Source organism: Salmo salar, chromosome ssa08, assembly GCF_905237065.1.
Source record: "Salmo salar chromosome ssa08, Ssal_v3.1, whole genome shotgun sequence".
Taxonomy (NCBI): Eukaryota; Metazoa; Chordata; class Actinopteri; order Salmoniformes; family Salmonidae; genus Salmo; species Salmo salar.
The window spans coordinates 6,324,465-6,342,626 of record NC_059449.1 but is presented as its reverse complement, the minus strand read 5'-3'; the positions used below and the strand labels follow the sequence as shown (position 1 = coordinate 6,342,626).

General features: G+C 43.9%; 1 protein-coding gene across 9 annotated transcripts in view; it reads right to left on the bottom strand.

The window, feature by feature from the left end:
• Nucleotides 1-11,011, bottom strand: part of LOC106609914 (sorbin and SH3 domain-containing protein 2) — a 93,038-nt gene extending 82,027 nt beyond the window's left edge. For 4 of the 9 annotated variants that reach the window (XM_045722670.1, XM_045722674.1, XM_045722675.1 and 1 more), the window contains exon 1: nt 10,464-11,009. The gene's annotated coding sequence lies outside the window, so the exon portion shown is untranslated. Of the gene's footprint in view, nt 1-10,463 lie in introns of all 9 variants that reach the window. The other 5 variants (XM_045722680.1, XM_045722676.1, XM_045722677.1 and 2 more) reach the window with 2 other exon arrangements.
• Nucleotides 11,012-18,162: the final 7,151 nt, after the last annotated feature.

Genomic DNA, 18,162 nt, shown 5'->3' with positions numbered 1-18,162 from the left:
TAACACAATGTCCTAGGAGTGTCATCTGTTGGAGATTGTAAAAGGTTAGTGCATCATTTTAGCTGATTTATGGTTTTGGTGACGCCTGTCTTTGAATCGGCACAACATTACACACAACTCTTGTAAATGTACTGTCCTAACATACTCTAAATTTATGCTTTCGCCGTAAAACCTTTTTGAAATCGTAAAACGTGGTTAGATTAAGGAGATGTTTATCTTTCAAAGGGTGTAAAATAGTTGTATGTTTGAAAAATTTGAATTTTGACATTTATTTGGATTCAAATGTGCCGCTCTTGAAATGCACCTGCTGTTGATGGAGTGCACCACGGGTGGGACGCTTGCGTCCCACCTAGCCCATAGAGGTTAAAACAAGTCAAAATGAGGCTCAGTAGTGTGTGTGGCCTCCACGTGCCTGTATGACCTCCATACAACGCCTGGGCATGCTCCTGATGAGGTGGCGGATGGTCTCCTGAGGGATCTCCTCCCAGACCTGGACTAAAGCATCCGCCAACTCCTGGACAGTCTGTGGTGCAACGTGGCGTTGGTGGATGGAGCGAGACATGATGTCCCAGATGTGCTCAATTGGATTCAGGTCTGGGGAACGGGCGGGCCAGTCCATAGCATCAATGCCTTCCTCTTGCAGGAACTGCTGACACACTCCAGCCACATGAGGTCTAGCATTGTCTTGCATTAGGAGGAACCCAGGGCCAACCGCAACAGTATATGGTCTCACAAGGGGTCTGAGGATCTCATCTCGGTACCTAATGGCAGTCAGGCTACCACTGGCGAGCACATGGAGGGCTGTGCGGCCCCCCAAAGAAATGCCACCCCACACCATGACTGACCCACCACCAAACCGGTCATGCTGGAGGATGTTGCAGGCAGCAGAACGTTCTCCACGTCATCTCCAGACTCTGTCACGTCTGTCACGTGCTCAGTGTGAACTTGCTTTCATCTGTGAAGAGCACAGGGCGCTAGTGGCAAATTTGCCAATCTTGGTGTCCTCTGGCAAATGCCAAACATCCTGCACGGTGTTGGGCTGTAAGCACAACCCCCACCTGTGGACGTCGGGCCCTCATACCACCCTCATGGAGTCTGTTTCTGACCGTTTGAGCAGACACATACACATTTGTGGCCTGCTGGAGGTCATTTTGCAGGGCTCTGACAGTGCTTCTCCTGCTCCTCCTTGCACAAAGGCGGAGGTAGCGGTCCTTCTGCTGGGTTGTTGCCCTCCTACGGCCTCCTCCACGTCTCCTGATGTACTGGCCTGTCTCCTGGTAGCGCCTCCATGCTCTGGACACTACGCTGACAGACACAGCAAACCTTCTTGCCACAGCTCGCATTGATGTGCCATCCTGGATGAGCTGCACTACCTGAGCCACTTGTGTGGGTTGTAGACTCCGTCTCATGCTACCACTAGAGTGAAAGCACCGCCTGCATTCAAAAGTGACCAAAACATCAGCCAGGAAGCATAGGAACTGAGAAGTGGTCTGTGGTCCCCACCTGCAGAAACACTCCTTTATTGGGGGTGTCTTGCTAATTGCCTATAATTTCCAATTGTTGTCTATTCCATTTGCACAACAGCATGTGAAATTAATTGTCAATCAGTGTTGCTTCCTAAGTGGACAGTTTGATTTCACAGAAGTGTGATTGACTTGGAGTTACATTGTGTTGTTTAAGTGTATATATATTCTACTTCTTGGGGTCATTCAGAAACACAATCCCAACTTTCACTGCTATGCAGACAACACAGCTTAAGCCTACCCTGGACGCCTGTGTTTCAGATATAAGTAAGTGGATGGCGGCAAATGTTTTACTTTTGAACTCGGACAAAACAGAGATGCTAGTTCTAGGTCCCAAGAAACAAAGAGATCTGCTGTTGGATCTGACAATTAATGATTGTACAGTCGTCTCAAATAAAACTACTCTGGACCCTCTTTTGACAAACATATCAAGACTATTCTAAGGACATCTTTTTTCCCCCCATCTTCCTAACATTGCAATAATCCTAAACTTTTTCCCTAAAAATGATGCAGAAAACCTAATCCATGATTTTGTCACTTCTTGATTAGACTACTGCAATGCTCTAATCTCTGGCTACTCGGATAAAGCACTAAAAAAAACTTCAATTAGTGCTAAACACAGCTGCTAGAATCCTGACTAAAACTAAAATATTTGAGTAGAACCAAATATTTGAGTGCTAGCCTCTCTACATTGGCTTCCTGTTAAGGCTAGGGCTGATTTCAAGGTTTAATTGCTAACCTACAAAGCATTACATGGGCTTGCTCCTACCCATCTCTCCGATTTGGTCCTGCCGTACACAACTACACGTATGCCATGGTCAAAAGACACAGGCCTCCTTATGGTCCCTAGAATTTATAAGCAAACAGCTGGAGGCAGGGCAGGCTTTCTCCGATAGAACTTAATTCCGTAAAAATGATCTGCCTATCCATGTGAGAGACGCAGACTCTGTCTCGACCTTTAAATCTTTACTGAAAACTCATCTCTTCAGTAGGTCCGATGAGTGAGTGTAATCTGGCCCAGGGGTGAGAAGGTGAACGGCGACGAACTGCCCTTGCGGTCTCTGTCTGGCCTGCTCCCATCTCCCCACTGGGATTCTCTGCCTCTGACCATATTACAGGGGCTGAGTCACTGGCTTTCTAGTGCTCTTCCATGCCGTCCCTAGGAGGGGTGCGTCACTTGAGTGGGTTGAGTCACAGACGTGATCTTCCGGTCCAGGTTTGCGCCCCTCTCAGGCTCATGCGGTGGAGCAGATCTTTGTGGGCTATACTCAGCCTTGTCTCAGTGTAGTAAGTCGGTGGTCTGTTGATATCCTTCTAGTGGTGTGGGGGCTGTGCCTTGGCAAAGTGGGTAGGGTTACATCCTGCCTGGTTGGCCCTGTCCGGGGGTATCGTCGGACGGGGCACAGTGTCCCCCGACCCACCCGTCTCAGTCTCCAGTATCATTGCTGTGTCGGGGGGCTAGGTCAGTCTGTTATATCTGGTGTAACTATGTCTTATCTGGTGTCCTGTGTGAATTTAAGTACGCTCGCTCGCTCCCCCCCCCTCTCCGGGGGATCCTGAGCCCAAGAATCATGCCTCAGGACTACCTGGCCTGATGACTCCTGGTTGTCCCCAGCCCACCTGGTCGTGCTGCTGCTTCAGTTTCAACTGTTCTACCTGCGGCTAGGGAAGCCTGACCTGTTCAGCAGACGTGCTACCTTGTCCCGGAACTGTTGTTTTCGACTCCCTCTCTCTACCGCAGCTGCTATCTCGACCTCTGAATGCTTGGCTATGAAAAGCCACCTGACATTTACTCCTGAGGTTCTGACCCGTTTCACCCTCTACAACCACTGACTATTATTTGACCCTGCTGGTCATCGATGAACATCTTGAAGAACAATCTGGCCTTAATAGCCATGTACACTTATAATCTCTACCCGGCACAGCAAGAAGAGGCCTGGCCACCCGTCAGAGTCTGGTTCCTCTCTAGGTTTCTTCCTAGGCTCCTGCTTTTCAAGGGAATTTTTCCTAGTCACCGTGCTTCTACTGTACATCTGCATTGCTTGCGGTTTGGGGTTTTAGGCTGGGTTTCTGTGTAGCACTTTGTGACATCTGCTGACGTAAAAAGGGCTTTATAAATACATTTGATTGACTGAACAGTTGAAGTCGGAAGTTTACATAAACCTTAGACAAATGCATTTAAACTCCGTTTTTCACAATTCCTGACATTTAATCCTCGTATAAATTCTGTGTCTTAGGTCAGTTAGGATCACCACTTTATTTTAAGAATGTGAAATGTCAGAATAGAGAGAATTATTTATTTCAGCTTTAAATTTCTTTCATCACATTCGCAGTGGGTCAGAAGTTTACATACACTCAATTAGCATTTGGTAGCATTGCATTTAAGTTGTTTAACTTGGGTCAAACGTTTCAGATAGCCTTTCACAAGCTTCCCACAATAAGTTGGGTGAATTTTGGCCCATTCCTCCTGACAAAGCTGGTCTAACAGTCAGGTTTGTAGGCCTCCTTGCTCGCACATGCTTTTTCAGTTCTGCCCACAAAACTTCTATAGGACTGAGGTCAGGGCTTTGTGATGGCCACTCCAATACCTTGACTTTGTTGTCCTTGGAAGTATGCTTGGGGTCATGGTCCATTTGGAAGACCCATTTGCGACCAAGCTTTAACTTCCTGACTGAGGTCTTGAGATGTTGCTTCAATATATCCACATAATTTTCCTGCCTCATGATGCCATCTATTTTGTGAAGTGCACCAGTCCCTCCTGCAGCAAAGCACCCCCACAACATGATGCTGCCACCCCCGTGCTTCACGGTTGGGATGGTGTTCTTCGACTTACAAGCATCCCCCTTTTTCCTCCAAGCATAACGATGGTCATTATGGCCAAACAGTTCTATTTTTGTTTCACCAGACCAGAGGACATTTCTCCAAAAAGGTCCTTTGTTGTTGTTCTGGGATTGATTTGCACTTTTCGCACGAAAGTACGTAATCTCGAGGAGACAGAACGCGTCTCCTTTCTGAGCGGTATGACGACTGCGTGGTCCCATGGTGTTTATTCTACAATGCAGAAAATAGTAAAAATAAAGAAAAACCTTGGAATGAGTAGGTGTGTCGACTTTTGACTGATACTGTACACACTGTTGTTTTGCTCTAAGGACACGCACAGGCCGTCCCCCCCCTCCCATACCAGCTGAAAAAAGTGAATGGAAGAATATATGGAGACTATTTAGTGCCAAAAATAGGGGGTTAAATACATGCCAAAAAATATGTTTTCTGAACAAACTTCTTTAAAATATTTTTTTGGGGGGGGACCATCTGTTGTTCCATGTAGTGAATCTGTTATTCAAAGCGTTTCTATGGGCTATTAGCAGTAAAGCCATATAGCTTAGTAGAACACCCCCTCCCCCTTGACATATCGTTGTGCAACATCATGGGTAAACTCTGTCCATCGTCTTTCAGCTCGTTAAAGTGGATTTGTACTGCTGTGGGCGATTTAGATACTTGTTACTTCTGTGAACTTTCAGTAAAAAAAGTTAGACATGGCAATTAGTGTTTTTACTGATATCAATTTTGTTTATGAATTATTAAGTGATCAAAACTCAATTCTCAGAAAAAAATCTGAAATTGAATTTTTGCAATTGAATTTGCTACAATGGGAAATCATAGTCGTCGCAATTCACAGTTGGGTTCACAAGTTTGGAGAGAAGAGTACAATTCTACTAAGCTAGTCTCCCTGTGGCTCAGTTGGTAGTGCATGGTGTTTGCAACACCAGCATGGTGTGTGCAATTCCCACGGGGGCCAGTACAAAAAAAAACAAAAAAAAATTACAAATAAATAAATGCATGAAAATGAAAATGAAATGAAATGTATGCATTCAGTACTGTAAGTCGCCCTGGATAAGAGCGTCTGCTAAATGACTAAAATGTATGTACAATACAGCACAGTACAAAAAAGTAGAGTACAGTTAAGTACACAGTAGACCACACGAGTCAAGTACACTAATGTACTTTACTCTACTGTGCTGTACTTTGATGTCCAAACATAGACGTCGATGTTTGTTTCAGATTTGGTCCAACCCGGACCAATCAAAGTTGATTTTGTTTAGGGGCAGGGCTTAAAATAATAGCGAGTGTGTAGAATAATACCCAAATATGAAAAGGAGGATATTGCATATTTATACATTTTCGCATCTATTTAGGATACATCACCATGAAGAGAATGACATTCATATACATAATTATGTATTTCTGTGTAGCACAGATCAGGGAACCATGATGAAATTCCGTTACCATAATTCTGTTACCGGGTGTAAATCCACTTCACTTACTGTAGTTCAATAATCAAAAGAGATTTTTTCAAAGTCAAGATGTCATAACTGACACTGCATTCTTTCTGCAGACATCTTTGAATCTTTAATCGGAGAAGATATTTCGTAACGTTTTTTGGAAAACATGGACAAATAAAACAAAGATTTTATGAAATTCTTTGCATCTGCATAGTCCTTCAAGTAAATGTGTTTTTATAAAATGTTCTGTGGAAATTGTTAAAAGTGCATTGAGTTTTATGGTTTGTTAAACATTGACATTAATGGTTTTGTTTGGCATAGATTTTAAGTAAAAAATCTGAGTTTCAGCGCAATTCTATTTCCGTGGAATTGCCCTCCATTGGATACACACTGCAGATGTCTACAGCTGCAGTCTTCCTGCTTCCTCTGTCACACTATAGGCTCTCAAATCCTTGCATCCCATCTCCTTTTGGAACAGAATGCAGCCCGTTATGATTCTTATTTGGATTCCCATTAGCTGTTGAAGAAGCAGCAGCCATTCTTCCTGGGGTCAACACCAAAAACACAAAACATTAAATGGACAACAGCAACACAAATGTAAACTAAGAACACCATGACTATTTCAAAACCAGACAAGAGGCCATTCTGTACTGATCTAGCCTTGTGTGACCATGTAATCCCACTATAGCTAATCAGGCTAAGTGCAAAAGGGCAACTCTGAGCTGCTTACTCTGAGGGAAGCCCTAAAGTCCATGGCATGCAACCATCAACTTCACTTCTCCATCATTTTGAAGAATTCGCAATTACCGTGACATGTAGTTGTTTTACTTACTTTAGTTAAATTCACTGACTAAATCATTGTAAGTAAGAGCGTCCGCAAAATGACTAAAATTAAAATGTAAACTGATGGCAAACACGGTAGATAGTTGGAAGGGTTAAGATGAACGTTTCTGTGGAAAACTGGCGTGGGAAAACTACAGCACATCTGAAGAAAAGGTCATCGAGTTGCTGTATTGGAGATCAGCAAATATGCTCCACAGCCCTTTTATCAAAAGGGTTCTGAGAAACAGTCCAGGCAAGCTTTTCAAAGACATACCACTTGAGCCACGCGATCAGTTCTTCTTCTAAAGCAGGAAAGAGAGACAGAGACAAAGGAAGAGTGAATGGGCAAGCAAGGGAAATAGAAAAGGAAAAGAGCTGGAGAGAAGAGGGAATAAAACAGAGCGAGTGAAAACGAGAGCGAGAGAGAATGTGCGGCCCGTTCTGTACTGTCGACAGAAACCGTATGGCATTCTCCAAATCCCAGATGGCCCGCCTAGATCCTGCACCACTCCCCTCTGCTCTCACTCAGTAACTTCAACTAGCAGGTAGCAGGTGCAGCCACATAGCTGTAGTGGCAGGACACCGTAACACCATCCCTCCCTGGGCCATCAATCAAGTGAAAATGCGATGATTGTCCCATTAATGCATGGTTATATTTAAGCTGTCCCTCCGGACTGTTTATTGGCTAGCTCGTCTTAGTGACAGCCATCCAAACGCCAAGTTGCCAACTGTTGATTCCCATTATGAGTTTCATTGGACAAGGTTGGATTTCTCTCTTGTTCACACACAAACACACGTTACAAAGTCGTTTCCAAATGCACACAAACCCACACACTAACACTTCTGCAAACACACACACCCCAGACTCGCTCTCAGGTACACTCAGACACGGTATGCGGTTCCCGTAGTGATAGCATTAGGAAAGGAAAGGAGGGATACCTAGTCAGTTGTACAACTGAATGCCCTAAACTGAAATGTGTCTTCCGCATTTAACCCAACCCCTCTGAATCAGAGAGGTGCGGGGGGCTGCCTTAAATCGACATCGTCGGCGTTCGGGGAACAGCCTTGATCAAGTGCAGAACGTCCGATTTTTACCTTGTCAGCTCGGGGATTCGATCCAGCAACCTTTCGGTTACTGGCCCAACGCTCTAACCACTAGGCTACCTGCTGCCAAACATGACACAATATTCATAAAAAAAAAAAAAAAATGAGCAGGAAGAGAGGGAGGCATTGAAATGAGTGTGTGTGTGTGTGTGTGTGTGTGTGTGTGTGTGTGCTTGTCTAACTAAATTACTAGACCGACAACAGGAAGTTACCACCGGCCTTTAACTTTTCCTCATTACATCATCCCTTTATTTGTGGGTGGGACCGAGTTACAGTAAAAAAAGGGATTCAAGCCTCGAACATTTCCTGTCAGATCTGGGACGTCGACTCCGGGCATGAGTGAGCTCACTGTCTGAGACACAGCGGCTGTCAAAAGAGACTACAGTATTATGGCTGACTTAAATAGCCTACATGACAGTCCAGCTGTTCTATGTGACAGCATTCATTTCACCAACTGAATATGCCATGATAAGCCATCAACATTCTTAAAAATAAAATTCAAACGTAAAACAAGTCATTTATTTTGTGCTACCGCATATAAATACAACTTATTAACTAATTTGATACAAAACATAAACCTACATCCTATGATCACCTTTAGGCAAATAATTGTATGACTCATAAATAATTGCCTACTATGGCATATGTTAAGACTGATTGCCATTGTTGAAGGGCATAGCAGTGAGTGGAGGAAGTGAAACCCCAGTAATGCTGCAACAATTGGCCAGGGTAATCTTCTTAATGTGCACTAAGCCTTTGATGCCCATGCAGTGGGGATGGTGTAATGACACAAGACCATTCTGCTAGAGCCCAGTGACTGAAGGGTGGTTAATGAGCATTTGAATCCAAAGAAAGTGATTTTGTTCATCAGTGAAAGTGAGTGGGTGACAACAAATTTAAAATCTATTTTATCACTAGGGTTTTAAAATGTTCAAGGCAAGTGGGAAGAAGGGGGAATTATTTGGAGGTATGAAAAACTGGAGAAAATATAACTTCATTCTCGCAATGTCTGGTTTTCAAAGTAGGCTATATCTCTTACACAACTTACAAAAGTAAAGATGGATGGGGTTGATTATTAGCCAAGCCAGCAGTCACCCAGTCCAGGGTTTCCCAAACTCAGGCCTGGGCCCTCCAGCCCCCTGGGAGCATGGGTTGTTTTTTTTCCGTAGCACTAATACAGCCTATTCAAATAACCAACTCATCATCAGGCTTTGATTATTTGAATCAGTGTGGTGCTTGTGCAAAAACTATTAATGTACACCCAGAGGCAACCTGGTCTCAAAGCATTTTGTATTATTCTGTACGTAAACCCATGACACTCGATTTAATTAAAGGGAAAGGGGGATACATTTTACGTCATTTAGCAGACGCTCTTATCCAGAGCGACTTACAAATTGGTGCATTCACCTTATGATACCTAGTCAGTTGTACAACTGAATGGCTTCAACTGAAATGTGTGTTCCACATTTAACCCAACCCCTCTGAATGAGAGAACTGCAGGGGTCTGCCTAAAAATCAACATTCCACATCTTTCATCAACCGTATGATATGTTAAGTTTCGTATAGTATGTATTACTTTGTGATGTTCATCCCCCATTTTACATTTACCATTATAGTAATTTAGCAGACGCTCTTATCCAGAGCGACTTACAGTAGTGAATGCATACATTTCTTCTCCGTACTGGTCCCCCGTGGGAATCGAACCCACAACCCTGGTGTTGCAAACACCATGCTCTACCAACTGAGCCACACGGGACCACTTTTTGTATGATATGTTACAAATTACAATGTGTAATATATGTTACAAATTTGAAAAATGTATTTTATTTTTCGAATTCTAGCTAGGTGACTAACGTTAGCTAGCTGGCTAACATTAGCTAGGCTAGGGTTTGGGTTAAGATATATGCCCACCCACCATACTTTCGTTTTTGCCTTGAGTAAACATCTGTTTTATGTAACCATAACAAAAGTAACATATTACACCAATTTGAGTGTCCCGGATTTACATTTACTATGTTACATCTAGTCTATGATACCAGGCTGCCAGCGGGGGCACCGGGACCGAGTAAGGGAAACACACAAGCAAGAACAGTGTAACAATGTCATTATTGTATTCAACAAGACATCCACTTTTCTCCTCACAACCCCCGGGCCGGTCTCCACTAATGACAGTTTAATGATGGTCCTTGCCTAATTGTTATGTTAATTAACGTGGCAAAATATTGACGCATCAACAAGAGTGCATCCTTTCTTGTTCAAGAAGGTCACACTAGATTGGGTTACCGTAATCCTCCTTATTCATTGCCAAGAACTGGCAACACCGGTCCATTGGAATGTGATCAAATCGAATTGAAGTCGAGTTATCTAGAAGTTGACAAGGAGAAACTCTCCATAATAAAAGATCCAATTTGTTGTTCAAATTATGGTGAGTATTTTATTGGCTACAGTATAGCAAATTAATTGGGCAAAGTAACAACAACCATTCCGCTATGGCAGAGGATATTTAGACTCAGCATCAGCACTGTTGTTTTCGTGAAAGCATTCCCAAATAAGCAAACCGCAAAACACGATGTTCCATTGTTGCATTCCTTTCAACATGGGCAACATTGTACACTCTGCTCAGGATATTGGATAATAATGCTTTATCTTTATCTGTAGATATACTAGCTACAATATTATCGGATGTGCGCTAATTGCCGTAGCGGTAGCTTGCAGTGGCTGTTACGTTGCTTACCTCAAAACGAACGCGGAGACATCTGTAGAAATTCGCTCTGCAACAAAATACTGTATCAACCCAGTCGACAGAAGCCTGCTTGACCGGAATTAAAGTCCACACAAATCTGATATGAGACGGAAAAATGGACAGCGTCTACCCTTTTGGCAAGAAGAATTACCGAATGACACCGCACACCTGCCTCGACGTCCTCAATTGGCTCGGTCAACACCCTTTCTCCCGGGTAACTTGCTCTCACTCCGAGCTATGTAGAAAGCATTGCAGTAAAACTGTCCCTTTACTCCTGGCAAAACGCCGTCCCACCACGACAACACCTCTTGACTGAAGAGGGGCTGGCTGAAGAGGAGGAGGAGACGAGCGCTCACATTTTTTCCCGCATGCTCTGTGCGTCGTGGCTGGGTGCCCCCAATCTGACAGCCCAGGAACAGCTCGCGTTTATCAGATATCCAATAGCTCGAGCCTGCCTCCTTGTTTCCCAGGGAAAGGGCGGTTGTATGCGAGGATGATGATGCTACTGTGAGCCCCTCCATGTGCAAAAATGGCCTCGTGCAGTAGGTTACGGGGCAGCCGCGAGCAGCTCATTGGTCCCTCCCGTAGTCATGGCAACGACCGTGGCTCAATTATGTGCTCTTCTGGGAAGATGGGATGGAGATGAGAGATGTGCAGGTCACCAGTAATAGGGCAAAATGCATTCCCCTACCTCTGAATATAGTTTGCAAAATACCTTCATGTGCTTTCATTGCAGTGGCCTATATTGAAGCCTTTAGCCCATACAGCCGGATTCTCTGCACTACTGGTTAGGATGCACAAACTGAGCCTGCAGTGTATGATCCATAGCTAGACTAATAGAATACCTGAAGATAAAATGCACATCTTGATAGACATATTGCATTACCATGGCTATGAAAGTATACCAACAATATTACAGTACATGTACACACAGTGAGTATTGAAAGCATGATGTAGCCTAACACACACACACACACACACACCACTGAATTATTCAGATGAAGTGTAAAGGGGTTTCCCATGGCCCATATAGTAGATGTTCTATGTGGTTTCTGGTCATGGCAGGGGAAAGCACATTGCTTTGAGAGCAGGTTTGACACATGCTGCATACACACAGTGGGAACTTCATACTAACTACCATAACATTGGTCACTGTCTAAATGGCTTTGAAAGCTATATGCTCTGAATGAAATTAGATATGATACTCCCTGTGAAACATAGGGCATAATTTGTGTGAAGTGTTTCACAAAATGCCTCCTTGTACATTGTACATTTGAGATTTTTTTTTTTTTGTTGAGACGATTGGAACATCTATGAACATTGGTACATCTTGAAGAACGATCTGTCCGTAATGGCCATGTACTCTATAATCTCCACCCGGCACAACCAGAAAAGGACTGGTCACCCCTCAGAGCCTGGTTCCTCTCTAGGTTTCTGCCTTTCTATGGAGTTTTTCTAGACATTGTGCTTCTACATCTGCATTGCTTACTCTTTGGGGTTTTAGGCTAGGTTTCTATTTAAGCCCTCTGTGATAACTGCTGATGTAAAAAGGACTTTATAAATACATTTGATTGATTGATTCAACAGATAAGGAATAATTTAGCCTGAGTGTCCAGGGCTATTCTTTACATTATCTGCTACATTACCAGTCCGATAGCAGACGCTAGACCGCTAGTGTTTTGCTACACTTGCCCAGACAGTTGTAAACCCTTAACGGGTGTCGTAGTGGAATAACAGGATTAAGAACAAATAGATTTTACCTGGAGTACTAATGCATCGTAACAGCACTGGGACAGAAGTTAATGAGACTAGCGGAAAGGGGGCACACACACACACACACACACACACACACACACACTTGCATGCACAAACGACCAGAGGAACCCATATCGCTTATGAATTCTTAAAATGTTTTTCCAGCGTAGGTCGTTATGAACAGTCTAGTGGGCATATCAGTGGGGGACGACCTCATAAGGAAGTGAAGACATAAGAAATGCCCCTGAAAGAAAAACATTAGTTGAAAGAGAGGAGAGTGGCCTTGTATTTCCAGCCGAGGCATTTATCCTACTGTACATCTCTCTCAGCTGTAGTCATGTTGATTGATTGGTTGATTTAATTTATTTGATAATGAGAAGTAGCAGGCTGCTCCAGCCAGGAAACAACATTACATACATTAAACATTATCTAGGCTAAAACCACAACAAAGCTTGAAGGATTATTTGCATTGTGGTCCTCTGAATGGATTTGGTAGAAGTTGGCCATACCACTGATCTAGGGTCAGATGTTATCGTCCCCCTGATGGTTAAGGATTGGGGTTCAGGGTAACTGATCCTAGATCTGTGGTTAATGGCACATTGTATATGAAGCGTCCATCCAGTTTGGTGTCCCCAGCACCTCCCACTACACAAGATCAAAGATGGCCAAATATAACCATTCGTTGATATGACCTTTGAGGGGTGGCAACAACATCAAAGAGTGTGTGTGTGTACGTGCACGCACGTGTGTCCAAATATGTGTGTGTGGTCTGTTTAGTTTCTGCTACCATCTTGAAAAAATATTCTCATACTGCAAAATCCAAAAGCATCCTACTGTTGTCAAGTGGAGCCCTTATTTTAGGAGGGTGTTATCCGCGGGGCATAGTGGACCCTTAAATAGCACCCTTATCCAGTCCCGTCGACTCCAGGGGGACAGACATGGGACAGGCCCCTCGCTGGGTCTGGAGAGAGAGGGTGACGCTGCGGTGGCGTCAAGTATGCAGAGACCCACCGGTGACAGGGACACAGGCAGATATACTTAGGGGTGGCGGCTGGGGCCATTCCAATACACTCGTGGTTCATGGAAAATGCAAGCTAGTTTGCTGGAGGTCAGGCTTGTCTGCTGGATCTCTTGGCTTGATTTGCTTTTTTTATTTTATTTTATTTATTTCACCTTTATTTAACCAGGTAGGCAAGTTGAGAACAAGTTCTCATTTACAATTGCGACCTGGCCAAGATAACGCAAAGCAGTTCGACACATACAACAACAACACAGAGTTACACATGGAGAAAAACAAACATACAGTCAATAATACAGTAGAAAAATGAGTCTATATACAATGTGAGCAAATGAGGTGAGATAAGGGAGGTAAAGGCAAAAAAAAGGCCATGGTGGCAAAGTAAATACACTGGAATGGTAGATATGTAGTGGAAGAAAGTGCAAAATAGAAATAGAAATAATGGGGTGCAAAGGAGCAAAATAAATAAATAAATACAGTAGGGGAAGAGGTAGTTGTTTAGGCTAAATTATAGATGGGCTATGTACAGGTGCAGTGATCTGTGAGCTGCTCTGACAGCTGGGAGATAAGTGTTTCCAGTTTCAGTGATTTTTGTAGTTCGTTCCAGTCATTGGCAGCAGAGAACTGGAAGGAGAGACGGCCAAAGGAGGAATTGGTTTGCTTTTAACTCATACCCAGTCAGGATTGGAACTAGCCCTCACTGAACCAAGGATTTAGAAACTAAAATGCATCCTTTTCTTTCATGGGAATAATCACTGATAAGACATGACAGGATAAGTCAATACTTCCTATCTGACCCCAGCACTTAGCCCAGTAAGTGCTGGGTCACTTCAATGCGGGGAGGAAAGAAGGAAATATGTCTTTTCAAAGTATTGGAACATGGCCTGAGAGTCTAAGAATTAAATGTTTAGAATCAAACCCTTGGTTCTTGGGCAGTGAGGCCTAGTTCCAATGCTTTTAAAATGCATACTTCCTGTCTTGAAGGTGTCTGTGAATGTAGGAGCTAATAGCTAAAGGTCGATTCATAAACACAAAGGGTTCAGCACAGCAGTCAGTCTGACATAACAAAGGTGTGACATCATTCGGTACCGCCCGTCCCACCTCTCAAATAGACGCCATCACGACCACCCACAGTGAAAAGGGGGGCTCCCTGCCCCCCGTGTCTCTCTTTAATTATCTCATGTCCAAGGGTTAAACATAGCGCCATGCCTCATCCGTGGTCGTTCACACAGCCTTCAATAAAAGAGCTAGAAAGGTCAACTCAACACTCCATAGGACAAAATAACTTCTTTATCTGAGATTTTCCTCTCACATGGCTGTTCCCTTCTGTTGGCTTCCAGAGGGGTACACATTCCGAAATCCGATATTGTCTTTATCGGTGGCCTGGTGAGCGTTAAGGGCACCGCCGTGTGGTGCTGAATGGATGGTTGGCAGGTATGTGGAGAGGCACAGGCAGGGACGTTGTTGGGGCACTACAGTATGTTGCCACTTCCACTGTAAATTCCAGACAGACTTGTCTTTGATGATATTGCTTTGAGGGCTGGCCACATCAAGTGCCTGACCGGAAATGTGATAGACCAATGTTGCTGACGCAGGTCCTTTTAGGGTTATGTAGTACAAATAATTACACTGAAAATAATTAACATTTGTGCATTTTGATCTGAGGTATTTTACTAAAGTGGTGAATTGAAATATCATACAGCACAACAAATTCCATTCTGTCTTTAGACCATTTTAATGTTAATCTCATAATGTACATTTTTATGTTAATCTCAACCGATTTAGTATGACTCACTTGGAACACAGTTGATCAGGTCTAGGCAAATCTAATATCTCCTGAATTGCGTTAGAGTTGGTTAACCGTGCTGCGTTTTACCTTTAAATTCAGGACCTGTATTATACATTGTCCCTGTCATCTAGACCCTTTTATTTTCCTGTCAGACCCTAACCTCCCTCCTATACTGTCACGACTTCCGCCGAAGTCGGTCCCCCTCCTTGTTCGGGCGGCGTTCAGCGGTCGACGTCGCCGGCCTTCTAGCCACCGCCGACCCACTTTTCATTTTCCATTTGTTTTGTCTATGTCTTACACACCTGGTTTCACTCACCCATTTACCTGTTTATTATTTAACCCTCTGTTCCCCATGTTTGGTTGTGAGTGATTGTTTGTTGTATTGTGGTCCGTATTTGTGGGCTTGGTAATTTCTCTTGTATTTTAATGACTGAGTAAAGTTACCTTTATTTACTCATCTCTGCTGAACCGCGCCTGACTCCTCTGCACCAGCTACACATAGACTCTTACATATACGCTTCATTATCTGGTCCTAGTCAGACCTCCATCACTATCATCGAATTTCCATCTCGCGCCGGTGGAGTGGAGGGGCTAGAGATGCTGATTTTGTCACCCACCCAACTCCCTTGACCAGCCTAGTACAGATTATGCCCGCTATGCCTTTTCCCCATGCTCTACCCCCCTGCCTGCATTAATCCATACAGCGGGCACTGCCAGCTGAAAGTGGCCGTCTTATTCATGGCACTTCATTTCACATTAGGCCAGCTGGCGTTCTGCTGTTATTTGATGTACGTCAGTGGGGGACAGGCAGAGAGAAAGTATGAGACAGAGACAGACAGACAGTGAGGGAAAGAGAGCGAGAGAAAGAGAGAGAGGTGTACTGTGTGAGTGAGTGAGTGAGAGAGAGTGAGAGAGTGAGAGAGCGAGAGAGAGCGAGAGAGAGCGAGAGAGAGAGAGAGAGAGAACAAGGTGGATGGATGCCTTCGGATAACCGTGAGGATTTTGAAATGTGTCGTAACCACCACTTGTCAGCCATGGTGGGACATGCTTCTCAAGCCAAAAAAGACCTGACATCAGCATTGTGCAAAATCTCTGATGCCAACGGCAACATCCTTTTCTCAAAAATAATTTGATTTTTAAAAATAAATGCATTTAAGCATCAACTGCATGACATCCACTGCAGTTGTTGACTAAAGTTTACTAAAGCATTTATGAAATGCTTATGTACTTGTTATGAACAATACAAAAGCTGTCACCCTGCCTCCATTTTGGTAAAAAGCTAAATGGGCCTGGAGAAATGTAACCACTCTCAAATTCATAGACAGGGCAATGGATGCAAGGACTGACCATCCATTATATCAAAATTGTTGTCTTAACCATCTTTTTAGCAACCAGATCTCACAGTCTCATGTCAGAATTAGACGTTCATCCATGTTTCTCAAACGTCAAATTTCGAAGTGTTTCAGATTAAGTTCAGGCATTAACTCCAAATTCTTAAGGTTAGGCATTAACTCAGAATGGTTAAGGTTTGGGATAGGCTTTAAACAAAAATATCAAAAACAACTTTCTATTGATGTATTTGAACTTGCAACCTTTGGAATCAGAGAAAGATGCTTAAATTTGATGCCCTAGCAAAACCGAAACCGAAACCTGTTTCCCCTTAGTGGCCGGTATTCACGTCATCTCCCGACGTCCTCAGACATAGATGGACGTCGAATACTGACTTGTATCGTGGGTGACCTGGCTGGTTTTCAGGCTATACGCTGTTTGTTTACAATTACATTCATTACAAACATTGGAGTAAAACAAGCTTATATTTCGGGTTCTGATGCGGTATGACAGTTGAACTAAGCTCATGAGGCATTTCTAAGTTATATTCTTCAAGAATCAATGGGTGTACCATTAATTTATAAGTCCAAAAATGGATGTAGCAACTACATTACACACTGTATAATATCTATGATATGAAGAACTGAATGAAGTGAAGAACTGAATAACTTATCCTTCTTCACATCTCTCATCTTTCAACACCAGCTCCTATGATAGCAGCCACACAACCACAGGCTCTCCAGGCATCAAAGTCGGTTTATATAAAATACAGTGACTTCATCCTGCTTCCAGCCACTGTGAAAAGGCTTGTCCAAGCAGTTCTCAGAACAGCCTTATCAGTAATACTGGGATGTGCTGAGAGCGCTAGTACCAGAGACGAGGGAATGACCTGTGTAACCAGACATCACACTGACTGTAAAGGCTGTAATACACAAAATGTGACGCGCTCACACAATCACAAAAGTGCCTGTGAGCACATACAGGTGTACGATCTTAATTTGAAGATCCTACATCTGTACACACAGGAGTACATGAACAAATGTGCACCAGCCTGCACGTGCACACACATGCTCAAAGGCAGGCAGGCAGGCAGGCAGGCAGGCAGGCAGGCAGGCAGGGGGCCTCTCACACCTCTGCTCAGACACAGATGGATGGCTCAGTGTCTGTGTGAGAGAGAGTTTTAGAGAGGGGGGAGAGAGAGAAAGGGGAGAGAGAAAAGTAGAGAGAGTGAAAGAGAGAGCTGGGGTTTTGTGTGTGTGTGTGTGTGTGTGTGTGTGTGTGTGTGTGTGTGTGTGTGTGTGTGTGTGTGTGTGTGTGTGTGTGTGCTCAGACGGGGGGGGGTCAATAAGCGTCGCACATCACAACCAGTATGCTTCCACGTCTGTATCAACCTCTTTGTCTTTCTCTGTCTGGACCTTTTTCTCTCCATCTCTTCCTGTCTCTGATGGGAGATGGCATTTTGTCTGACAGCTGTGCCAGCAACCTGCCAGTCACTGCCCAGTAAAACAGCGAAAGAATAAGTTGACCTGTCTGGTTGCGAAATTGCGACGCAAACAAAAATGCCAGGAAAACCTTTGACTACTGATTATATATTAGATTCATAGCTCACATTGTCTCCGTCCCTGGTGATACACCTCATACCGTACCCCCCTACCTCACCAAAGGAAATATCTAACTGTAGACTGGTATCTCCATTAACGTACCACTCATCAGTAGCGTAGAGCAGTTTCGCAGGGCCCCCCGCAAGGTTCCAGCAAGGGCCCCCCACCAAAGAGGGCTACTGCAAGAAACTACATCAG